General features: G+C 29.0%; 1 protein-coding gene across 1 annotated transcript in view; it reads left to right on the top strand.

Annotated features, from left to right (window-relative positions):
* The first annotated feature begins 12,867 nt into the window (after positions 1 to 12,867).
* The window catches only part of Alk (Anaplastic lymphoma kinase), a 35,806-nt gene continuing 24,263 nt past the window's right edge, over positions 12,868 to 24,410 (top strand). The window contains exon 1 of the mRNA XM_065513152.1: positions 12,868 to 13,009. The gene's annotated coding sequence lies outside the window, so the exon portion shown is untranslated. The remainder of the gene's footprint in view (positions 13,010 to 24,410) is intronic.

The raw sequence follows: 24,410 nt of genomic DNA, 5'->3' as shown, positions 1-24,410 counted from the left end.
TGTTCTAGTTCTGTTCTAGTTCTGTTCTAGTTCTGTTCTAGTTCTGTTCTGTTCTGTTCTGTTCTAGTTCTGTTCTAGTTCTGTTCTAGTTCTGTTCTAGTTCTGTTCTAGTTCTGTTCTAGTTCTGTTCTAGTTCTGTTCTGTTCTAGTTCTGTTCTAGTTCTGTTCTAGTTCTGTTCTAGTTCTGTTCTAGTTCTGTTCTGTTCTAGTTCTGTTCTAGTTCTGTTCTAGTTCTGTTCTAGTTCTGTTCTGTTCTAGTTCTGTTCTAGTTCTGTTCTAGTTCTGTTCTGTTCTAGTTCTGTTCTAGTTCTGTTCTAGTTCTGTTCTAGTTCTGTTCTGTTCTAGTTCTGTTCTAGTTCTGTTCTAGTTCTGTTCTAGTTCTGTTCTAGTTCTGTTCTAGTTCTGTTCTAGTTCTGTTCTAGTTCTGTTCTAGTTCTGTTCTAGTTCTGTTCTAGTTCTGTTCTAGTTCTGTTCTAGTTCTGTTCTAGTTCTGTTCTAGTTCTGTTCTAGTTCTGTTCTAGTTCTGTTCTAGTTCTGTTCTAGTTCTGTTCTAGTTCTGTTCTAGTTCTGTTCTAGTTCTGTTCTAGTTCTGTTCTAGTTCTGTTCTAGTTCTGTTCTAGTTCTGTTCTAGTTCTGTTCTAGTTCTGTTCTAGTTCTGTTCTAGTTCTGTTCTAGTTCTGTTCTAGTTCTGTTCTAGTTCTGTTCTAGTTCTGTTCTAGTTCTGTTCTAGTTCTGTTCTAGTTCTGTTCTAGTTCTGTTCTAGTTCTGTTCTAGTTCTGTTCTAGTTCTGTTCTAGTTCTGTTCTAGTTCTGTTCTAGTTCTGTTCTAGTTCTGTTCTAGTTCTGTTCTAGTTCTGTTCTAGTTCTGTTCTAGTTCTGTTCTAGTTCTGTTCTAGTTCTGTTCTAGTTCTGTTCTAGTTCTGTTCTAGTTCTGTTCTAGTTCTGTTCTAGTTCTGTTCTAGTTCTGTTCTAGCTTATTCTAGCGACCCTTTTAACCCAACCTATTATTATTTGTCCCTTAAAATATGGCATCACTCTTCAAATATAAAGTGTTGACAATTTTTTATCTTCTTCTTCTATGCTAAATCAAAACATAGTGCATTTGAGAGAGTGAGAGTAGGATAAGGAAAATTGTCCCTCTCTAAAACTAGTGATAAATAAACATCTTAACAAAATGAGCACAATAAGCAAACACTTGTCTGTGGACTAGCTAGAGATGTTAAATAACAACAACAACATCAAGTAGAACTAAAATATAAACACAATAACAACAACAAAAATACACCCTCACTCTTGAGGAAAACTCAACAACAACAATAAATAGCAAAGGCAGAAAAGAACACACAAATCATTGAAGAAAACAGACGAAAAAAAAGTAGCGCAAGCATCTTAAACCAAAGACCCCAAGATATTTTCAGTTTATGTTGCACATTCACTAAAGATACTACACTCTGCTCGGCACAGTAGTGAAATAATTTACGGTTTAAAATTAAATATTTTTAAACGAGAATTTTTGTGTTTTGAAAATTTTCAATATTTTTTTTGTTGGTTTTTTTTACTAAATAACAAAAATACAAAATTGTATATAGAAATAATAACGAGCGCGTGTATATAATTGTGCTGCTATTTACGACATCATGTCGCGTAGCCAACATTGGATTTGTTGTACGTCATTTAACGAGACAATTTTGTCGCTGTTATTGTTTGTTGTTGGTAAATTATATTCTTAATATGGTTTAGTGTCTTGGTCTCAGTTGTTGTTGTTGTTGTTATTGTTCGAAATGATAATAATAATAAGAAGAAGAATATTAAGAATACTAGAGAGCTGTTGCAGAAGTGATTATAAACAAGTGACAAGTGAAATAAGTGGAATATGTGTCTGTCTGTCATCGTACCAGAGAGTACCTCTACCTCATCACATACAATGCTATAAAATGCATTTAAATTTAATAAAAATTAAGTTAAATTAAACAAAGTGTTTATATAAATAATAATGATGATGATATAAAAAAGAAAATAAAATCAAAAGAAAATCGCAAGGAAATTTAAAAGAAAATTATTATAGAAAATAATAATAAAAGTGTGTCAATAATTATTGAATTTTTTTTTAATTTGCGTCATACATATTTATTTTAAAAATAAATAATATTGGAATTTTAGTTTTCAAATGTTAATGCCGCATATTCAAAGTAAGTTTTCTTTTTCTGTATATTATTTGTTATTTTAATGTATTTTTCTTGTTAGTAATTTATATTTAAGTTAATCTCATTAATGTCAAATTTTATGACGTTTAATGTGTTCTATTATTTCGATATTTCAGTTTGCGCTAGTGAAGAATTCCCCTTGTCGTTTTGCTATTTATTACTTTTAGAATTTTGAAATTTATATTAAGAACAGTGAAATCTATTTAAAGAGGATTTTGTTCTGTTTTTAATTAATACAATTTTTAGCTCTTATTTTGAAACATTTGTACAATATAAATTAATTCAATGTATTGACCATTGTTTACTATGACATTTTTCCCATCTTTCTGGCAACATATGGATTCCGAGTTAAAATAATGCTCATCTTTTGAGGCCAAGAACGAATCAAACAATTTCGGATACTCTGCCCTGAAGTGAAGCGTATCCAAGAGAGATCGTTCTGCATCAATCAAAATAAATAGTAGTGAGGTCTTGACCATAAGGCGGGTGAGGAAAAACTTTCCAAACCACTTCAATCTTAACAGATATCGCAACATGTGGCCGAGCCGAGCTGAGTTGTCATGTCTGGCCGCATATTCTGGCCGTTTTTCGGCCAATGCCCGCTTCAAACGAATCACTTGCTTTCGGTACAGGTTTCCTGTGATATCTCATCAGATTTTCGCAGCTTATAATATATAGGAACCCAAATACAGAGAACTACTTTGGCGCCATAGATATTTGGCTTTGGTGTCGATGCGGCTGGTTGGCCGAGTTCCACATACGATCCCTTACGCTTCGGATTATCGTAATGGATCCATTTTTCATCGCAAGTAATGATTCGGTGTTAAAATGATTTTCTTTTATAGAGTTCGGCCATGCAAAATGGTTTTTAAGGTTTCTCGTCTTCAATTTGTACGGTACCCAATTGCCTTGCTTTAGGATCAATTCTGCTGCTTGCAAACGTTTTGAAAATTCCGCTTGAGTAGATCCCAATGATTTTGCAAAATCTTGTTGAGTTTGATAACAATCTTCATGGAGTAATGCCTCTAATTCTTGGTCTTCAAAATTTTTTGGATGCCTGGGAACTAGATTTAGAACAGAACTAGAACAGAACTAGAACAGAACTAGAACAGAACTAGAACAGAACTAGAACAGAACTAGAACAGAACTAGAACAGAACTAGAACAGAACTAGAACAGAACTAGAACAGAACTAGAACAGAACTAGAACAGAACTAGAACAGAACTAGAACAGAACTAGAACAGAACTAGAACAGAACTAGAACAGAACTAGAACAGAACTAGAACAGAACTAGAACAGAACTAGAACAGAACTAGAACAGAACTAGAACAGAACTAGAACAGAACTAAAACAGAACTAGAACAGAACTAGAACAGAACTAGAACAGAACTAGAATAGAACTAGAATAGAACTAGAACAGAACTAGAACAGAACTAGAACAGAACTAGAACAGAACTAGAACAGAACTAGAACAGAACTAGAACAGAACTAGAACAGAACTTGATTGTCGAGAGGGACACAAATGAAAATATTTATAAAAACAGGAAGAACACTGTGAATTTTTTGTTCCAATTTAAATTTTATTTTTAGTATTTTCTTAATACATATTTCAAGTATGACGTCTGTGATTTTTTTCAATATTTTTGGCGAAGTTAGAAAGCCTATTTCGGGGCTTTATGATCCCCCCTCCATTTGGTCTATAAGGTTCGGATTAAAAACATAAACTCATCTACTTATAAATTTCCTATAGCCATGTGATGTTTTATTAAAATCGAACCATTCGTTTAGAACCTACAGATTTATTTCTATTAATTTTCAATTAAATTCAATTAAATTGTCCATTGCTGACCCATTTCACTGTGTTTCTTTTTCATGTATGTTTTGTTTTTGTGCTCACAAAATGTGTAATTTTTTTATATTTAGTTTTAAATTTTTAAGAAATCTAAAAATAATTGGAAACAAAAATAAGTACGAGTACACATGTAAATGCTAACCAAAAAATAATCCAAAAATTAAATGTAGAAAACTTTATACGTTAAAAGATTAAACGATAATGAGAATCGCTAAAAATAACGAGAATAATAATTCATTGCTGGTAAGGACTTACAGAATGCGTTAGCAATACAAATGGAATGTGAGCTTAGTTACTACGGTACGATATGGTAATGGGTCAGGTGACCTTTAATCATTACTACACTACTTCTAAGTAATGCAAATTGTTTGTAGTAGTCACTGATAAGTATATTACTCAGTAATTGCATTTGTAACAGTCAAGTTCTAAAATATCACCCACAACGTTTAAAATAATTTTTATTATAGCTTAAATTATGGCCGGCTAATTGCATCTATTTTTACATATTTTGTTTTTAATTATACAATGTTTTTTTCGATTTAACAAACATTTCCGGTCATTAAAATTATTAAAAAATAAACGTTGAAATATTAATAAAATCTTAAATAGGAAAACTTACATCTAGATATAAACCTGCTGACATTGGGGACAGGTGTATAAGAATCTGTGTCAATCCTTCAACTTGTCAATAACACTGTGTTACATAATATTTACACAAATCGAATATAAATATAACTTTTCTAGAAAAAAGTTCCTCAGAATCTGATCAACATATCCAGTAAAAAGTTCCCCAGAGTTTAATCAACTTTTCCAGTAAAAAGTTCCTCAGAGTCTGATCAACTTTTCCAGTAAAAAGTTTCTCCAAGTCTGATCAACTTTTCCAGTAAAAGGGCCTTCAGAATCTGATCAACTTGCTCAGAGTTTGATCAACTTTTCCAATAAAAAGTTGCTCAGAGCCAGATCAACTCTTCCAGTAAAAACTTGCTCAGAGTCTGATCAACTTTTCCAGTAAAAACTTGCTCAGAGTCTGATCAACTTTTCCAGTAAAAACTTGCTCAGAGTCTGATCAACTTTTCCAGTAAAAAGTTGTTCAGAGTCTGATCAACTTTTCCAGAAAAAAGTTGCTCAGAGTCTAATAAACTTTTCTAGTAAAAAGTTGCTCAGAGTCTGATCAACTTTTCTAGTAAAAAGTTGCTCATAGTCTGATCAACTTTTCTGGTAAAAAGTTGCTCAGAGTCTAACTTTTCTGGTAAAAAGTTGCTCAGAGTCTGATCAACTTTTCTAGTAAAAAGTTGCTCATAGTCTGATCAACTTTTCTGGTAAAAAGTTGCTCAGAGTCTAACTTTTCTGGTAAAAAGTTGCTCAGAGTCTGATCAACATTTCCAATAAAAAGTAGCTCTGATTAACTTTTCCAGGAAAAAGTTGCTCCAAGTCTGATTAACTTTTTTAGTAAAAAGTTGCTTCAAGTCTGATCAACTTTTCTAGTAAAAAGTTGCTCAGAGTCTGATCAACTTTTCCAGAAAAAAGTTGCTCCAAGTCTGATCAACTTTTCCAGGAAAAAGTTGCTCCAAGTCTGATCAACTTTTCCAGAAAAAAGTTGCTCCAAGTCTGATCAACTTTTCCAGAAAAAAGTTGCTCCAAGTCTGATCAACTTTTCTAGTAAAAAGTTGCTCAGAGTCTGATCAACTTTTCTAGTAAAAAGTTGCTCAGAGTCTGATCAACTTTTCTAGTAAAAAGTTGCTCAGAGTCTGATCAACTTTTCTAGTAAAAAGTTGCTCCAAGTCTGATCAACTTTTCCAGAAAAAAGTTGCTCCAAGTCTGATCAACTTTTCCAGTAAAAAGTTCCTCAGAGTCTGATCAACTTTTCCAATAAAAAGTTGCTCAAAGTCTGATCAACTTTTCCAGAAAAAAGTTGCTCAGAGTCTGATCAACTTTTCCAGTATATAGTTGCTCAGAGTCTGATCAACTTTTCTAGTAAAAAGTTGCTCAGAGTCTGATCAACTTTTCTAGTAAAAAGTTGATCAGAGTCTGATCAACTTTTCTAGTAAAAAGTTGCTCAGAGTCTTATCAACTTTTCTAGTAAAAAGTTGCTCAGAGTCTTATCAACATTTCCAATAAAAAGAAGCTCCAAGTCTGATTAACCTTTCCAGGAAAAAGTTGCTCCAAGTCTGATTAACTTTTCCAGGAAAAAGTTGCTCCAAGTCTGATTAACTTTTTTAGTAAAAGTTGCTTCAAGTCTGATCAACTTTTCTAGTAAAAAGTTCCACCAAGTCTGATCAACTTTTCTAGTAAAAAGTTGCTCAGAGTATGATCAACTTTTCTAGTAAAAAGTTGCTCAGAGTGTGATCAACTTTTCTAGCAAAAAGTTGCTCAGAGTCTGACCAACTTTTCTAGTAAAAAGTTGCTCATAGTCTGATCAACTTTTCTAGTAAAAAGTTGCTCAGAGTCTGATCAACTTTTCTAGTAAAAAGTTGCTCAGAGTCTGATCAACTTTTCTAGTAAAAAGTTGCTCAGAGTCTGATCAACTTTTCCAGTAAAAAGTTGCTCAGAGTCTGATCAACTTTTCCAGTAAAAAGTTGCTCAGAGTCTGATCAACTTTTCTAGTAAAAAGTTGCTCAGAGTCTGATCAACTTTTCTAGTAAAAAGTTGCTCAGAGTCTGATCAACTTTTCTAGTAAAAAGTTCCTCCAAGTCTGATTAACATTTCCAATAAAAAGTAGCTCCAAGTCTGATTAACATTTCCAATAAAAAGTAGCTCCAAGTCTGATTAACTTTTCCAATAAAAAGCAGCTCCAAGTCTGATTAACTTTTCCAATAAAAAGTAGCTCCAAGTCTGATTAACTTTTCCAATAAAAAGCAGCTCCAAGTCTGATTAACTTTTCCAATAAAAAGTAGCTCCAAGTCTGATTAACTTTTTTAGTAAAAAGTTGCTTCAAGTCTGATCAACTTTTCAAGTAAAAAGTTGCTTCAAGTCTGATCAACTTTTCAAGCAAAAAGTTGCTCTAAGTCTGATCAACTTTTCTAGTAAAAAGTTGCTCCAAGTCTGATCAACTTTTCTAGTAAAAAGTTGCTCCAAGTCTGATCAACTTTTCTCCAAGTCTGATCAACTTTTCTAGTAAAAAGTAGCTCCAAGTCTGATCAACTTTTCTAGTAAAAAGTTGCTCAGAGTCTGATCAACTTTTCTAGTAAAAAGTTGCTCAGAGTCTGATCAACTTTTCTAGTAAAAAGTTGCTCAGAGTCTGATCAACATTTCCAATAAAAAGTAGCTCCAAGTCTGATTAACTTTTCCACGAAAAAGTTGCTTCAAGTCTTATTAACTTTTTTAGTAAAAAGTTGCTTCAAGTATGATCAACTTTTCTAGTAAAAAGTTGCTTAGAGTCTGATCAACTTTTCCAGTAAAAAGTTGCTCGGAATCCGATAAAATTTTCCAATCAAATGAAGCTCAAATTAGAATGCATAAACACCTTCAAATGAAGCTTACATTAGACTAGATAAAGACCTTTAAATTAAACCCCAGCATTTGGGTGATGATCTCTATTCTTAAGCAAAGCATCACCTTATTAAATAATTTATTTCAAACTATGGCTGCCATTTAAAATGTATTTGTTTTCCTGGAATCGCTTAAAAGTTTATTAACGATAATTTTTATTTAATATTAAACTGCATAATCTACTGCAATTTCGTTCAGACAGAGAAAGCAGATGGAAAAAAACATCAAAACAAAATGTACAATAATAAAAAAAAAATACATCCATTAAAAAATTTACACTTGAGGCAAATTACTCAATTATATTTAACAGCATTTGCTAGGTGAAAATTGAATTTAAGCTATAGGCTGATGAAGAAGATGATGTAAATCACACACATAAACTTTGACGACACTTCCTTGACTTGCAAAAGCTAAAAGTACTACAACTATTACAACTACTGTACTGGCAACAACAACAATTACAAATATGTTGCAAGTACTAGACTCGTTTACGTATTAAGAGCAGCAATGACTTGCAGTCACTACCCAGCAGTTAAGCAAGTAGTCAATGTATCCCTTGTAGACAGTCATTTTCAGTAATGTCTGATCATTGGCTGATTTTAATTTTATATATTTTGGGTCATTTGACAGGTATGTGCTCTGTGTAGTGCAGAAAGGAGTCGATTGGTTACATTATACATCCCTGGTAGTTTAGCGTGGAGACAATTGACACTTTACTGTCTCTAAGTAACCTAGAATGTAGTCACTTTTAACATCTATTTTGTAGTGCACTTTAGAAAGTAGTTATTTTACCCACCAGTAGTTAGTAAAGTAACTGATTCTATGTAACCTGTATGTGAATCCAAGGCGTTGACTACTTTGGACCAGCTATAAGATAATATCCTTGTAGCTAGTTATGTAACTAGTTGTCACCCTAAATAATAGCTAAATTCACTAGTTCGCGACAGTTTCCTGGAACTGCTGGGTACTGTGCCTGATAGTGACTGTAAATCTGCAAGAAACATTTTGATTTTGCAGGCTTTTTTTTTAATTTTTCATCAAGGAAAGAAATCTTGTGCCGATACTAGGAAACGCAATAAATTGAATTAGAAATCGACGTAACAGGATATATGCCACAGAGATGCAACTACTGAAACATACATTTACACACTTTGAATGAATGCATATGATAAGAAAGTCTAAAGGAAATATTGAAGAAATTATGACATCCGTTAAACGTACTTAGAAAAGGATTTACTAAATTCTTTAAGAAAATAATCTCAAAGGAAATACATACATTCGTTGTTTTTGCTAATATTTGATTTCTTTATTTTAACAAAAAAAATTTAATTTGTTTTGTAAACAAAAGAAAATTTACTTTGTAATAGAAATTCTAAAAGAGCTTATTCTCTTTATAGCTGTTTTCATTCTAAAAACAAAGAGTATTTTTAGATAAATTTCAGTGGCAACAGTAAACAGGAGCTCGTATTTGGCAGAGTTTGCCGAAACTGAAAATTGTTAACGAAAAGGAAATTTCAGTTTCATTTAACATCATATTTACTCGTACATTTACGTCCTTACTCCATACGTATATCGAGTGACAGACGGACGGATGGATGGCTGGACGGACAGACAGACGTACTAACTTTTGGACAGACTTTTATGTAGACCCTTTTTTTTTGCAGTGTGTGTGTTTTTGGATGCTGCCTTTTGAAAACAACAAAAATCATAAGGCAAATTTTTAAGTTCTACTCTTCTCTTTTTCTGGACATGCGCAAAAGTTTTGAAGATTATTTTTGTTTAAACCTTGTTTGTGTTAAAAATTTGAAAGTAATTTCTTACAGCAGAGTTGTATTTTAAACTATAAATGGAAAAATTATAGAAAATTTAAACAAGAAAATGCGAAATTAATTTCGAAATTTATAAAAAAATTTTTGTTTTGATGAAAAATTTAAATTTTTCTTATTTTTGTTAATGGTTTTGCATACATTTTAAAAATTTCAACATTCTGGACCATGTTCGAAAATTCGAAATTAATTTCGAAAATTCGAAATGTTTACCAAAATGTTTAGTTCGATGAAAAATTTAAATTTGTCATAGTACTTTTGTTAAAGTTTTTGAATTAATTTTAAAAATTTTTGCTTTTTGGGCCATGTTCGAAAATTCGAAATTAATTTCGAAAATTCGAAATGTATAACAAAATGTTTAGTTCCAAGAGCTGATTTGAAATTACTAAAACAATTTCATAATTTTTAAAAATTTTCTCTGATTTATGATTTTCGAAGTTCGAAATATTGAAGAAAAATTAAAATTTTTCATATTTTTGTTAATGTTTTTACAAAAATTTTAAAAATTTCATTATTTTGGACTTAATTTCGAAAATTCGAAATGTATAACAAAATGTTTAATTCCTCGAGCTGATTTCGAATCACTAAAAAAATGTCATAATATTTTATGTGATTTAAGATTTTCGAAGATCGAAGTTTTGAAGAAAAATTTATTTTTTTTTATTTTTGTTAATGTTTTTAAATAAATTTTTAAAATTTCAGCTTTTTGGGCCATGTTCGAAAATTCGAACTTAATTTCGAAAATTTAAATTGTATAACAATTTGTTTGTTTTGAAGTTGCGATTTCAAATCATAAATAAAATTTCATATTTTGGTAATATTTTTTCTGATTTAAGATTTTCGAAGATCGAAATTTTGAAGAAAAATTTAAATTTTTCTTATTTTTGTTATTGTTTTTAAATAAATTTTTAAAATTTTAGCTTTTTGGGCCATGTTCGAAATTTCGAACTTAATTTCGAAAATTCGGAATGTATAACAAAATGTTTCATTCCTAAATTTTTGTTATTGTTTTTAAATAAATTTTAAAATGTTAATGTTTTTACATAATTTTTCAAAATTTCAACATTTTGGACCATGTTCGAAAATTCGAACTTAATTTCGAAAATTCAAAATGTATAACAAAATGTTTATTTGCAGGAGCTGATATCAAATCGCTGAAAAAATTTCAGATTTTTTCAATATTTTCTCTGATTTAGATTTTCGAAGATCCAAATTTTTAAGAAAAATTAAAATTTTTCTTATTTTTGTTAATGTTTTTAAAAATATATTCAAAATTTCAACATTTTGGGCCATGTTCGAAAATTCGAACTTAATTTCGAAAATTCGAAATGTATAACAAATTGTTTGTTTTGAAGTTGCGATTTCAAATCATAAATAAAATTTAATATTTTTGCAATGTTTTCTCTGATTTAAGATTTTCGAACATGGAAATTTTAAAGAAAAATAAAAAATGTTTTATTTTTGTTAATATTTTGGAATAAATGTTTAAAATTTCAGCTTTTTGGGCCATGTTCGAAAATTAGAAATGTATAACAAAATGTTTATTTACAGGAGCTAACTTCAAATCACTAAAAAAAATTTTTTTTCTTATTTTTGTTAAAGTTTTAAAGTGAATTCTCAAAATTTGAACATTTTGGACCATGTTCGAAAATTCAAACTTAATTTCGAAAATTCGAAATGTATATCAAATTGTTCGTTTTCAAGTTGTGATGTCAAATCATAAATTAAATTTGATATTTTTTTGAATATTTTCTCTGATTTTAGATTTTCAAAGATCGAAATTTTGAAGAAAAATATAAATTTTTCTTATTTTTGTTAATGTTTTTGCATAATTTTTCAAAATTTTAATATTTTGGACCATGTTCGAAAATTTTAAGTGTATACCAAAATGCTTAGTTGCAGGAGCTGACTTCGAATTACTAAACAAATTTCATGTTATTCAATATTTTCTCTGATTTATGATTTTCGAAGTTCGAAATTTTGTAGAAAATTTAAATTTTTCTTATTTTTATTAATGTTTTTGCAAATATTTTCAAAATTTCAACTTTTAGGCCATGTTCGAAAATTCGAACTTAATTTCGAAAATTCGAAATGTATAAAAAAATGTTCGTTTTGAAGTGGCGATTTAAATTCATAAAAAATTCCTATTTTTTCAATATTTTCTCTGTTAACGATTTTCGAACATCGAAATTTTAAATAAAAATTAAAATTTTTCATATTTTCATTAAAGTTTTTGAATAAATTTTTAAAATTTCAGCTTTTTGGGCCATGTTCGAAAATTCGAACTTAATTTCGAAAATTCAAATTGTATAACAAATTGTTTGTTTTGAAGTTGCGATTTCAAATCATAAATAAAATTTCATATTTTTGCAATGTTTTCTCTGATTTAAGATTTTCGAACACCGAAATTTTAAATAAAAATTAAAATTTTTCTTATTTTTGTAAATGTTTTTGAATAAATTTTCAAAATTTCAGATTTTTGGGCCGTGTTCGAAAATTCGAACTTAATTTCGAAAATTCGAAATGTATAAAAAAATGTTTATTTCCAGGAGCTGATTTCGAATCACTAAAAAAATTTCTTATTTTTTCAATATTTTCTCTGTTAACGATTTTCGAACATCGAAATTTTAAAGAAAAATTAATATTTTTCATATTTTTATTAATGTTTTTAAATAAATTTTAAAATTTCAAAATTTTGGACCATGTTCGAAAATTCGAACTTAATTTCGAAAATTCAAAATGTATAACAAAGTGATCGTTTTGAGGTTGTGATTTTAAATCATAAATAAAATTTGCTATTTTTTCAATATTTTCTCTGTTAACCATTTTCGAAGATCGAAATTTTGAAGAAAAATTAAAATTTTTCTTATTTTTGTTGATGTTTTTAAATAAATTTTCAAAATTTCTACTTTTTAGGCCATGTTCGAAAATTCGAACTTAATTTCGAAAATTCGAAATGTATAACAAACTGTTTATTTCCAGCAGCTGATTTCAAATCACTAAAAATATGTCATATTTTTTCAATATTTTCTCCGATTTAAGATTTTCGAAAATCGGAGATGTTTTCCAAAAACATCTAAAAATTCATATTTATGCTACATATTGGCAACTTTCCAGACCCTTTATTCAAGTTTTAGGTTTAAACATTTTTACCAAAAACAAATCTCGCACACAAATTCTGTATGTACCCCAAACGACAGCGAGTACATCAACATTCTAGGTGTTGTAGCTGTGTGTATATCTTAAACTTACATTCTCTCTCTCGTTTGTGGCCAATTGTTGTTGCAATTGGTTTTTGGGGATGCTGGCTGCCGAAGCTGCTGTTCCTGGCTGCTGCTGTATGTGCAAAACTTATCAAATCCTTAGATTTCAGTCTTTAATTACGAGTCGCGAGTGCTAGTGGAAAAATAATAAGCAGAAGAAAAAAAAATGAATTTATTCAACTGAAAGTTGAAGAAAATTTAAGTGGAAAAAAGCAGGCATTTGTGCACAAAAAAAAAATCCAAGAAAATGAAAAAATTAAAGCTCCTGTGGAATATAGATAAAAATAAATTGTCTATGATTTTTACAAATTTTAACAACAAGACATACGAATTTATTTAAAACGACTACAAACAAAATGTTTAAATTTAAAAAAAAGTAATTAAATAATCACAAATTATATATGTAGCTTAAAAAAAAAGAATTTAATGAAAAAAAAAATACATAGAAAAATTGATATAGAAAAATTTTTCAAGCTGCAAAAAAAAAAAAAAAAAGAAAGAAAAAATTGTCTTTAATATACAAGTATTTATTAGAAGAGTATATGTATATTTGAATATCCTTTTTTCAGTTCTTGTTGTAGTAGTTGTTGTTGTTGTCGTCTTCTTGTTCTTCTTATACATCTTCTTGATTTCGGCCCTACATATACATTACAAATATAATCTGTATCTATATTTCCGAAATGTATAAAACCGTTTTTATTTTTTTTTTGTTGCTGCTGCTGTTGCCTTTTGGTTTAACAAAAATGTGTTTGTGTGTTCCACAAAACATCTATAGATCTGTGTATCTATGTATGTATGTATAAGTGTGTGTGTGTTTGTGTCTAAATGTCTGAGTATCTGTAATCGTGCGCAAGTTATATTCTATTATATCCTGGATTGTACGATTTGCGTCGTTTCGGTTTTCTGCCATCATTTGTACATCTTCTATACATTTTCAATTTCATCTTGTTTTTCCCTGCCCCTCCATCCATTTTTTTTTTATCATCTTTATGCTTTTGGGTTCACTTGTCTTGCTAAAGTCACACAGTTTGTTTGATTTTTCTTAGTTGCTTTTTGCAGACTTTGTTTCAATTATGTAGATCTAAAGAGTTTTTACGAGTTTGTTTGTCCCTGTTTTCTGTCCTGTTCAGTGTTTTCCAATTTTTTTTATGTTGTTGTTGTTTTTCTTATTTTAATTATTATTGTTGTTGCTGTTTTTTTATTCTAACTTCTTGTTATTTGTTAGAAAAGAGGGAGCAGCATTTGCTGGGGGGGAGGTTGTTTTGGTTGAGTGTGAGTTTTGCAAAAGGTAGTCGAGCAAAAATCTTGTATCTATATATTTACTTAAAAAGCTTTTCATAATTTTTGTTTCCATATGTACACATACGTTTTCGGAATTGGTCTGGCTTATATAGCTGAAGATTCTGAAATACTTTCCCAGATTTTTAATCCATTTAAACAATATTTTGTATTTGTTTGAATTTTAGGATAAATTTTCCCAAAAAAAAAATAATAAAAAAATTATTTTGTAAAATTTTCGAAAATTCAAAATCTATAGCAAAATTTTTGTTTTGTAAAGCTGATTTGAAATCATAAATAAAATATCAGATTTTTTAAAATTTGCTCTGATTTAAGATTTTCGAAGATCGAAATTTTGAATAAAAATTAAAATTTTTCTTATTTTTGTTAATGCTTTTGAATAAATTTTCGAAATTCCAACATTTTGGGCCATGTTCGAAAATTCGAACTTAATTTCGAAAATTCGAAATGTATAACAAATTGTTCGTTTTACGGTTGCGATTTCAAATCATAAAAAAAATTTCATGTTTTTTCAATATTTTCGCTCAATAATGATTTTCGAAGATCGAAATTTTGAAGAAAAATTACAATTTTTCTTATTTTGTATAACAAATTGTTAGTATTGAAGTTGTGATTTCAAATCATAAATTAAATTTCATGTTTTTTCAATATTTTCGCTCAATAATGATTTTCGAAAATCGAAATTATGAAGAAAAATTTAAATTTTTTATATTTTTGTCAAAGTTTTTAAATAAATTTTCAAAATCCACTTTATTGGACTTATTTTCTGTGATTTAAGATTTTCGAAGATCGAAATTGTGAAGAAAAATTAAAATTTTTCTTATTTTTGTTGTTGTTTTTAAATAAATTTTCAAAATTTCCACATTTTGGCCCATGTTTGAAAATTCGAACTTAATTTCGAAAATTCGAAATGTATAACAAAATGTTCGTTTTGAAGATACGATTTCAAATCATTAAAAAAATTTCATGTTTTTTCAATATTTTCTCTGATTTAAGATTTTCGAACATATAAATTTAGAAAAAAAAATTTTAATTTTTAAATTTAAATTTAAATTTTTCTTATTTTTGTTAATGTTTTTGAACAAATTTTCGAAATTCCAACATTTTGGGACATGTTCGAAAATTCGAACTTAATTTCGAAAATTCGAAATGTATAACAAATTATTCCTTTTGAAGTTGCGATTTCAAATCATAAATAAAATTTTCTGTTTTTTCAAAGTTTTTCTGATTAACGATTTTCGATGATCGCAATTTTGAAGAAAAAATTAATTTTTTCTTATTTTTGTTATTGTTTTTAAATAAATTTTCAAAATTTCCACATTTTGAGTTATGTTCGAAAATTTGAAATTAATTTCGAAAATTTGAAATTAATTTCGAAAATTCGAAATGTATAACAAAATCTTCTCTTGAAGTTGCGATTTCAAATCATTAAAAAAATTTCTTGATTTTTCAATATTTTCTCTGATTAACGATTTTCAAAGATCGAAATTTTGAAGAAAAATTACAATTTTTCCTATATTTGTCATAGTTTTTAAATAATTTTTCAAAATTTCAACATTTTGGGCCATGTTCGAAAATTCGAACTTAATTTCGAAAATTCAAAATGTATAACATATTGTTGCTATTTAAAATCGAGAAAATCGGTAAACAAATGGCTGAGATATGAGGATAAAACCAGGACAACCTCGATTTTTACCTACATATATCTGGATTACTAAGTCATTAATATAGACAAAAGGATATCTAATGATAGTTATTTCAAAAACCTTTGCAACGACGTATACAAGACCATAGTAAGTCAGACCTACAATGGATCAAAATATTTTTTAACCCGATTTTTTTTTTCACCAAAAGTTTTTTTTACGCTAAATATTGAAAAAAACAGAAAAAAAAATTTTAATTTAAAAAAACAATTCGAAATTTTTTTTTCCAAAATAGATTTAAAAAAAAATTTAAAAAAAACAATTGGAAAATTTTTTATCCAAAAAATTTAAAAACAACTTTTAAGTATAATTTGGTGAAGGGTATATAAGATTCGGCACAGGCTCTCTTACTTGGTTTTTGTTTTTTTTTTTGTTAAATGTTAAACGTTTTACCCCTATTAACACTAAGTCTGGTTATGTGTTAACTAACAGTTATACTGTCGGTTAAAATTATTTTTGTATGAAAACTGTCAGTTTAACTATTAGTTAACACATAACTTTTCAAAACTTTTCAAAAGTTAATGGGGGTTAGGAACTTACATATTTCAAAATTATATTGAAGTTAAACTGAAAATGCAAGCACATGAAAATAATATTGAAATTTAACATGAATTCAAATTTCTTTGAAAACTTACAAACTACTTATTGGAAAAATTTAAATGTTTTCAAACAGAAAACATTGGGTTGAATTTATTTTATCTTTTTACTGGAGAATGCAACTGATGTAACGTAAAATATAACTATGATGCAACAATTGCATTTCCTGCAGTTCTCAATTTCATATATCACGTAACTAGATCGTTTAACCATAAATGACATAAATTTCCTGCAGTTTCTCAATTTTTTTGGAATTTCAATATCATACGCCTTAGTAAAGTCGTACTGGTTGCAGTCGTATACGTAATATTTATTAAATATTATGGCCCATAATCATAGTCAGAAATAAAGAATACTTTAAGAGAATTAAACTCGACTTTACTCAAGAGTGGACTTTAGGTCTATCATAGACAAGTTAAAGTATACTTCTGACGTTGAAGTCGACTTTAAATATAAAACTAGCTGAAGCTGTTATTAACTCGTTTAACAACAGCATCAGCTGTTCTTCACCAAGTAAAAAAGTTCGGCAGAAAGTAAAAAATGTTTATGTTACAAGATATTGGTAGAGATTTTGCAATTATTGAACAGTTGTCAATAAAATTAGTACCAAAATATTCTAATTATTATATTCATTTTATATATTTCATTTTTCCACAACAAACAACTTTTTTTCTTTAGTTGTCCCGGTTACTTTTATTTATTTATTTGTTTTTTTTTTTTTTTTTAATTTTGCATGTCAGCTGTTCAGCGTTGCCACTTGTTTGTATTTTGTTGTATATAGTATGAAAACATTTTCTACATTTGCGGTGGCACGCAGTTAAAGTCGGTTCAATTTAAAACATACTTTAATTTTGACTATAGTTGCAAAATAATTAAAAGCAGGTTTTTATTTTAAAGTTGTTTCTAAAAAGAACCGACTTTAGTGTTTGACTATGATTATGGGCCTATATTTTTATACCCTTCACCTTCGTGAGAAGGGTATATATAAGTATGTCATTCCGTTTGTAATTTCCACAATATAATATATAAGAATATATATTCTGGATCCTTATAGATAGCGGAGTTGATTAAGCCATGTCCGTCTGTCTGTCTGTATGTTGAAATCAATTTTCTGAAGACCCCAGATATCTTCGGGATCTTCAATAATTCTGTCAGACATGCTTTCAAGAAGTTTCCTATTTAAAATCAGCAAAATCGGTCCACAAATGGCTGAAATATGAGGATAAAACCAGGACAACCTCGATTTTTTACCTATATCTGGATTATTAAGCCATTAATATAGATAATATGGATATCTGATCTGAAATACACTAAACATTTTATATGATAGATATTTCAAAGACCTTTGCAACGACGTACATATATAAGACCATACATAGTAAGTTGGACCTACAATGGGTCAAAATCGGAAAAAATATTTTTTAAGCCGAATTTTTTTTTCACCAAAAAATTTTTTTTTATAGTTTAAAAAAAAATTTTAAATAATTGGAAAAAAAAAATTTTACAAAAATTTAAAAAAACAACTTTGGAAAAAAAATACATTTTGTTTACCTAAAAATATTTAAAATTTGTATTTTGAAGAATAATTTGATGAAGGGTATATAAGATTCGGCACAGCCGAATATAGCTCTCTTACTTGTTTATTAGTTTTTTCACTATAACAAGAATTTATTCAAAACAAATTTTATCATGCGAAAATTAGACTGAAAACTTTTAATGAAATTTTCTCTTATCTTACTTATCTTACATAAAATCTTTCTAACAACAACAAATTGTTATAAAAAATTAAAAGAGGCTGAATAAAGCTCGTTTAACTGTAAATTTTGCATTTGATTTTGTCGCGTTCTGGTATCAGCACTCCGAGATTGTTATAATAAAGTGACTGAACATTTTAATTTTAATAAAAATTTAGTGGTTTTAACTAAAAAACTTGTTACTTCATCTAATAGCCACAAACATTTTATTTTGTTATTCAAAATGTGTCCCGTTCGCGATAATAAGTGTATCGGGCATAAATCAAGATCATGACAACAGTTTGTATTTTAATGTTTTTGGGTGTTAAGAGCTCTTTTTTGTATTTGATTTTGTCGCGTTCCGGTATCTAAATCATCTTTTGTTATCAGTACTCCGAGATCGCTCTAATAAAGTGTCTCAAAATTTCAATTTAAATAAAAATTTTGTGATTTTAACTAAAAAACCTGTTACTGCATATAATAATTACACTAAACATTTTATTTTGTTATTCAAAGTGTGTCCCGTTCGCGATAATAAGTGTATCAGGCATAAATCAAGATCACGACAACAGTTTTTATTACAATGTTTAAGAGCTCCTTTAATTGTAATCATTGAAACGTTAAAATGTTTGTCAGCTCTCTCTTAGTTTAGGAGTTATAGGACTTTAAAGTCATAATATATAATAGTAAATAAATTGTGTTGTATACTAGAGCAAGTAAATTAAAATTTTGAATTAAATTTACTTGACCAATCGCTATTACTAACATGACTGAAAAATATGTCGCGTGACAAATCATACTAAATGTTGTAAAACGAAAAAAAAAGATAGCTACATTATTTTATTCTAATTTAAAAGAAGTTTCTTTATTAAATTATGTTTCAATAAGCTGAAATTCTAATTTTTCTATAGGCAGCCGAAAATGCGTGCTTTTTTGTCTCGTTCGTAATAACATGTTTATTGATAATATATTGGAATTAAGTGATCAAAAAGATCTATTTTTGGCATATAACATATCGCTACGAATAAATAACAAAACAAACATTTCATATTTCTTTATTTTTTTACTTTAAAAGGTATATGATTGTCACGTTCGGGAGCGTGGACATGTTCATATTTGTCTTATATACATACATACAAATATTGACTAATCAACAAAACCTATTTTTGGCATAAAATAACAAAACAGACATTTCATAATTCTTTTTTTTTTCACTTTAAAAGGCGTACGATTGTCACGTTCGGGACCTTGGAAATGTCCATATTTGTCTTATATACATAAAAATATTGACTTGATTTTAAAAATATTGATTAAGACATTTTTTTTGCAGAAAATAGATATTGGATATTTTAAAAACGTTTCCATTATAGTTTATTTTAAAAACTTTCTGACTTTAAATTAAAAAAATTTAATTTAAAGTCAAAATTTTTTTTAACTTTTTTTTCTAAATTTAATTTTAGCAAAAGCTGTTTAAAATATGTTCTTTTTTTATTAATTATTAAATAAATAATTTGCAATTTCTTTTTTTTAATTTTCCAATTATTTATTTGCAATTTCTGTCTACCTTGGCGTATGATTATTATAATTTCTTTCATTTTATTACTTACTCCATTATTAAATTTATCTATTTTCACAAAAATTCGTAAATGTTGTTGTAGGTTCTTAAATGAAGACGCCATCTTGAAAATGTGTAAAACAGAAACAGAAAAATATTGTTGTATACACCAGCTACAGAGATATTGAAGTTGTAAAAAAACAAATGAGAACCTATACTACTTGAAATTGAGTTAGTGTGAGTGCAAAAATGATAATAGTAAACAGCAACAATATGTAGAATTGTAGAAAAAAAAAACTATAGTAAAACAGTGAGAATTAAGAAGAAAAAAAAAACAAACGTAAAAATTTGCAAGCAAATGAACGTACGTTATGATACAAACAACAACAACAAAAATAAAAGAATAAAAAAATAACACGAATGGGAAAAATGAAAAGAAAACAAAAAACGAAAACAATACTCGGCAAATAAACACACACAACTAAACACATACACACTTGCCTGCAATTACACAGCATTTATAACGGAGTTGTAAATTTAGTAGTAAGAGTTGGACAAAAAAAACATTTAAATAGAGAAAAGAAAGTAAAGAGAGCCAGAGAGAGAGAGGGTATTAGTGATAACGGTTATATTATCTAAAAATCTCTTTAATATTTATTAAATAAAATAAATTTAATATAAACAAAAATAAAACTTTGTATTTTTCTCAAGAGAGAGATAGAGAGAGATATTGTGCGAAAGTAAATCTATTTATCTACTGTCAACAACAGCATCAATTTTTTGTTGCTGCTGTCTTTGCTGTTTTTGTAATAAAAGTGAACAAAAGACAACAAAAATCATTTTGGCCAAGGCAAACAAGACACAAAAAAAAATGGAAATAATGGTTATAAAATATATTGTACACATAAAAACAACAAAAACAACAGAAATTTGAAATACAAAAAAAAAAAAAAAATGAAAGAAAACAAGAAAAAAGTGTCAGGCTCAGTATGAAAAAAAAAACTGGAAAAATGTTAAAAGTGAAATTGAACGACGCCCCATAAAAAAAGTGTGTGTTTTTTTTAAAGAAATTTTGTTCGAAAAACTAAAGAAATTTGTGAAACTAAAGTATTAATTTGAAAATTAATGAATTTTCTTATAAAAAAAGTGAAACTTTAAATATTTTTTAATTTTAGAGGAAAATGTTCAAAATATAGTGATTTTTTATTTTTTTTCCCAAAAAATTATTAATTTAAAAGAAATATAAAGTATTTTAGAGCATACTATCGTGTGTCTTAACAATGTTTTTAAAAATATGCTAAAATATACAATAACAAATTCAAATTTTTAAATAAGCTTTGTTCAAATACATTTCTAGTAAAACTAGTATAATAAGAAAAAAATAAAAAAAATATTCTCAAAAATATAAAAAGTAAGCCAACGAAATTCAAGCTAATTTTGTTTTATTATCATTATTTGGAGATAATTTCCAGACAAAATTAGTCTAGAAATATGAATGAGACCTTAAATCTAAGCCAATAAGCTTTTTTGTTGGAATTCAAGTGTAATTCAAGCCTTGAATCCAGTGTAAAGCAATTGAATTATAGTTGTATTGCTCTTTGTAACAATAAATAGCATTCTCCAGTAAAAAGGCAACCTAAATTCAAGCCTCATGTTTTTCATTATTTGGAGAAATAAAATAAAATAAAATAACAAATTGTATTAAACTTATAATTTCCATACAAAATTTGTCTAAAAATATGAATGAGACTTTAAATCAATTTTTAAATCTAAAACAATAAGCATTTTTGCTGGAATTCAAGTGTAATTCAAGCCTTGAATCCAGTGTCAAGCAATTGAATTATAGTTGTATTACACTTTATATCAATAAATAGCATTCTTCAGTTAAAAGGCAACCTAAATTCAAGCCTCATGTCTTTCATTATTTGGAGAAATAAAATAAAATAACAAATTGTATTAAACTTATAATTTCCATACAAAATTTGTCTAAAAATATGAATGAGACCATAAATCAAGTGTAATTCAAGCCTTGAATCCACTCACACGCAATTGAATTGCAGTTGTATTCCACTTTATATCAATAAATAGCTTTCTCCAGTAAAAAGGAACTAAAAATTCAAGCCTCATGTCTTTTATTTGAAAAATTTTATTTTTTTATTTTTTCATATATTTCCAATCAAATGTTCAAGTGCTTGAATTTTTAGGGATTTAAGGCTTATTAGGAATTATTAATTAACAAATTTTCTAAATAAAACAATGAGTTTAACAACTACAAGCTTTAGATTTATTAAAATCCCTTTTTTAATAGTGGAAAAAATTAATAAAAATCAAATATTTAATAAATATTACGTATACGACACCATACCAACAAATCACACTGTGGGAGTTTTAATCAAATCTGTATGCTTTAGGAGAAATTTTTAAAATTTTCTGACAACAAGATCTCCCTATTTAGAGATGTGCTACAATGTTTCCTATAAATTTCAGATTTCATTTCAAACTCTTAAAACTCTATTGGATTAAAAACTTAAAAATGCGGAATTTTTAGCTTTTATTTTGAGACATGTGTACAATATAAATTTATTCAAAGTATTGGCCATTGTTAGCTATGAACTTTTCCCATCTTTCTGGCAACATAAGGATTCCGCATCAAAAGAACTGCATATCTTTTGAGGGAAAAGACGAATCAAGCCAATATCGGATAGTCTGTTCCAAAGTGAAACGTATCCCAGAGAGAGCGTTCTGTAGCGATCGAAAAAAATAGAGGCAAGATCAGTATTATAAAGCGGGTAAGGCAAAACTTCCCAAAAACTTCATTCTAAATAGTTTTTAACAGGTATTGATTGCAACATGTGGCCGAGCGTTGTCATGGTGGAATATTACGGTTTCATGTCTGGTCGTTTTTCGGCAAATGCTCGCTTCAAACGAATCAGTTTCTTTCGGTACAGGTTCCCTGTGATGGTCTGACCAGATTTAAACAGCTCATAATAAATAGGACCCTTTTGGTCTAACCAAATACAGCATTTCCTTAGAGCCATGCATATTTGGCTTCGGTATAGATTCGGCAGGTTGGACGGGCTTCACATGCGATATATTACGCTTCGGGTTATCGCATTTTTCATCGCAAGTAATGATTCGGTGCAGAAATGATTTACTTTTATAGAGTTCAAGCAACATTTCAGACATACAAAATCCTCGGCTTCAATCCTTATGGTAACCAATTTCCCTGCTTTTGGATGAGTCCTGCTCCTCGCACATGTCTTGAGATTGCTGCTTGAGTTGCTCCCAATGATTTTGCAAGCTCTTTTTGAGTTTGACAACAATCTTCATTGAGTAATGCTTACAATTCTTGATCTCCAAACTTTTTTGGCTGGTCTGGAATATCTTTGTCTTCCGTAGCATCACCCTATCTGAATCGCACAAACCATCTCTAGCACGTTAAAACCGATCTAAAACATTCACCATAAGCTTTAGTGAGCAATCGGCGTGTTTCAGCGTTACTTTTTTCTAAATTAAAGAAGTTAAGCGAATCTTCTCGCATATGACGCTTTGTTGGCACAAAATTCGTAATTTCCGAAGCAAAAAAAACTTTGTTGTTTACACTAGAATGTTCAATAACTAAGTGAGAATCAATGACAGATATGTAGCCTTCAAAATGACATATAAGATATTAAAAACAAAGAACACGTTCAAAAGAAACATTTAAAATACTCTAGAGGGAAGGAAACTAACACAAAACTTGTCATGTGACTAGTTTTAAAAGTCAATAAGGACAGGTTCCCATTGTAAAACTTTATATGAAGGGAACCTGCAACTTTAATATGGCGTTGTTCTAGGAGAGAATAAATTCACACTTTTTAGGCTTTTAGTGACATATCACGGAACTAAACCAAAGGGATCTCTATTCGGTTTTGGATTATATTTGATTACAATTTATACAAGATTTGCTCAACTACAATTCATTGTTTTTTTGATTTTTTTTGTTCTTCTAGGGGTCCAACTCATGCAAAGCATTGTGTTGGAACTAGGAAAATTGGTTATGGGAGGGATGAAAGAGAGAGTAGTGTTTGTGGACATTCGATTTGAACTTTCCCAAATTGAAAGTGAAAGGAAAGACTTCAGACAATTCGGCTAACGAAAGAATTACCTCTGTTGTGTGTTGTGGGGTCCACTGGCCAATCGCATATGTTCTTGATGAAAAAGCGTATTACTTAAAAAGCTGCGGCTATCAGGAACAAGTTTCCTAATTTCATCAGAACACATTCGATTTTAGTACCGATAGAACAGTGAAACGCAGTCCACATTGTGGCGGTGCTCCAGCGAATCAATCGAGTTGGACACCCTACTGTCACCAATAATCATCTTCGCCCTCTCTTGTACGTAGTCGGGACGCTCCAAAATAGACGTTCCATACATGGGTCGGTCGGATATAGATGGTGTAAATAGTGAAGAGATCAGATGGAGTGAAGTAATTCCTTCATCAGAAAGTTTCAGAAAACCGAGACACTTGAATGTTTCTTTCTCCACTTGAAAAATGTGTTTAGACCTGCGGACATCACATGGTATTCTCATGGCCGGAACATCGGGAGCGTCAGATTCTACAATATTAACAACACCCATTAAAACAGATGAAGTGACATGATCTGTCGTTCGTTGTTGTGTCAACATGCAACACTGAGTCTTGTGAGCGTTCAAAGCGATCCTTAATATTCGCACGACCCCATTCAGAGATTTTCACAAGGTACCGATTAAGGGAATCATTCATGTTTTGCCTCATTACTCCAATCTCCGACATGCTTGGTCTATAACTGAATAAATATGAATTGTAAACGTTTGGAAGTTTGACGTGGAAGCTCGTTTAGAAAAATAAGGAATAGAGTAGGATAAAGA

This window comes from Calliphora vicina, chromosome 5 (assembly GCF_958450345.1).
Source record: "Calliphora vicina chromosome 5, idCalVici1.1, whole genome shotgun sequence".
Taxonomy (NCBI): domain Eukaryota; kingdom Metazoa; phylum Arthropoda; class Insecta; order Diptera; family Calliphoridae; genus Calliphora; species Calliphora vicina.
The sequence above is the reverse complement of the archived record's forward strand: the minus strand, read 5'-3'. Positions and strand labels throughout refer to the sequence as shown.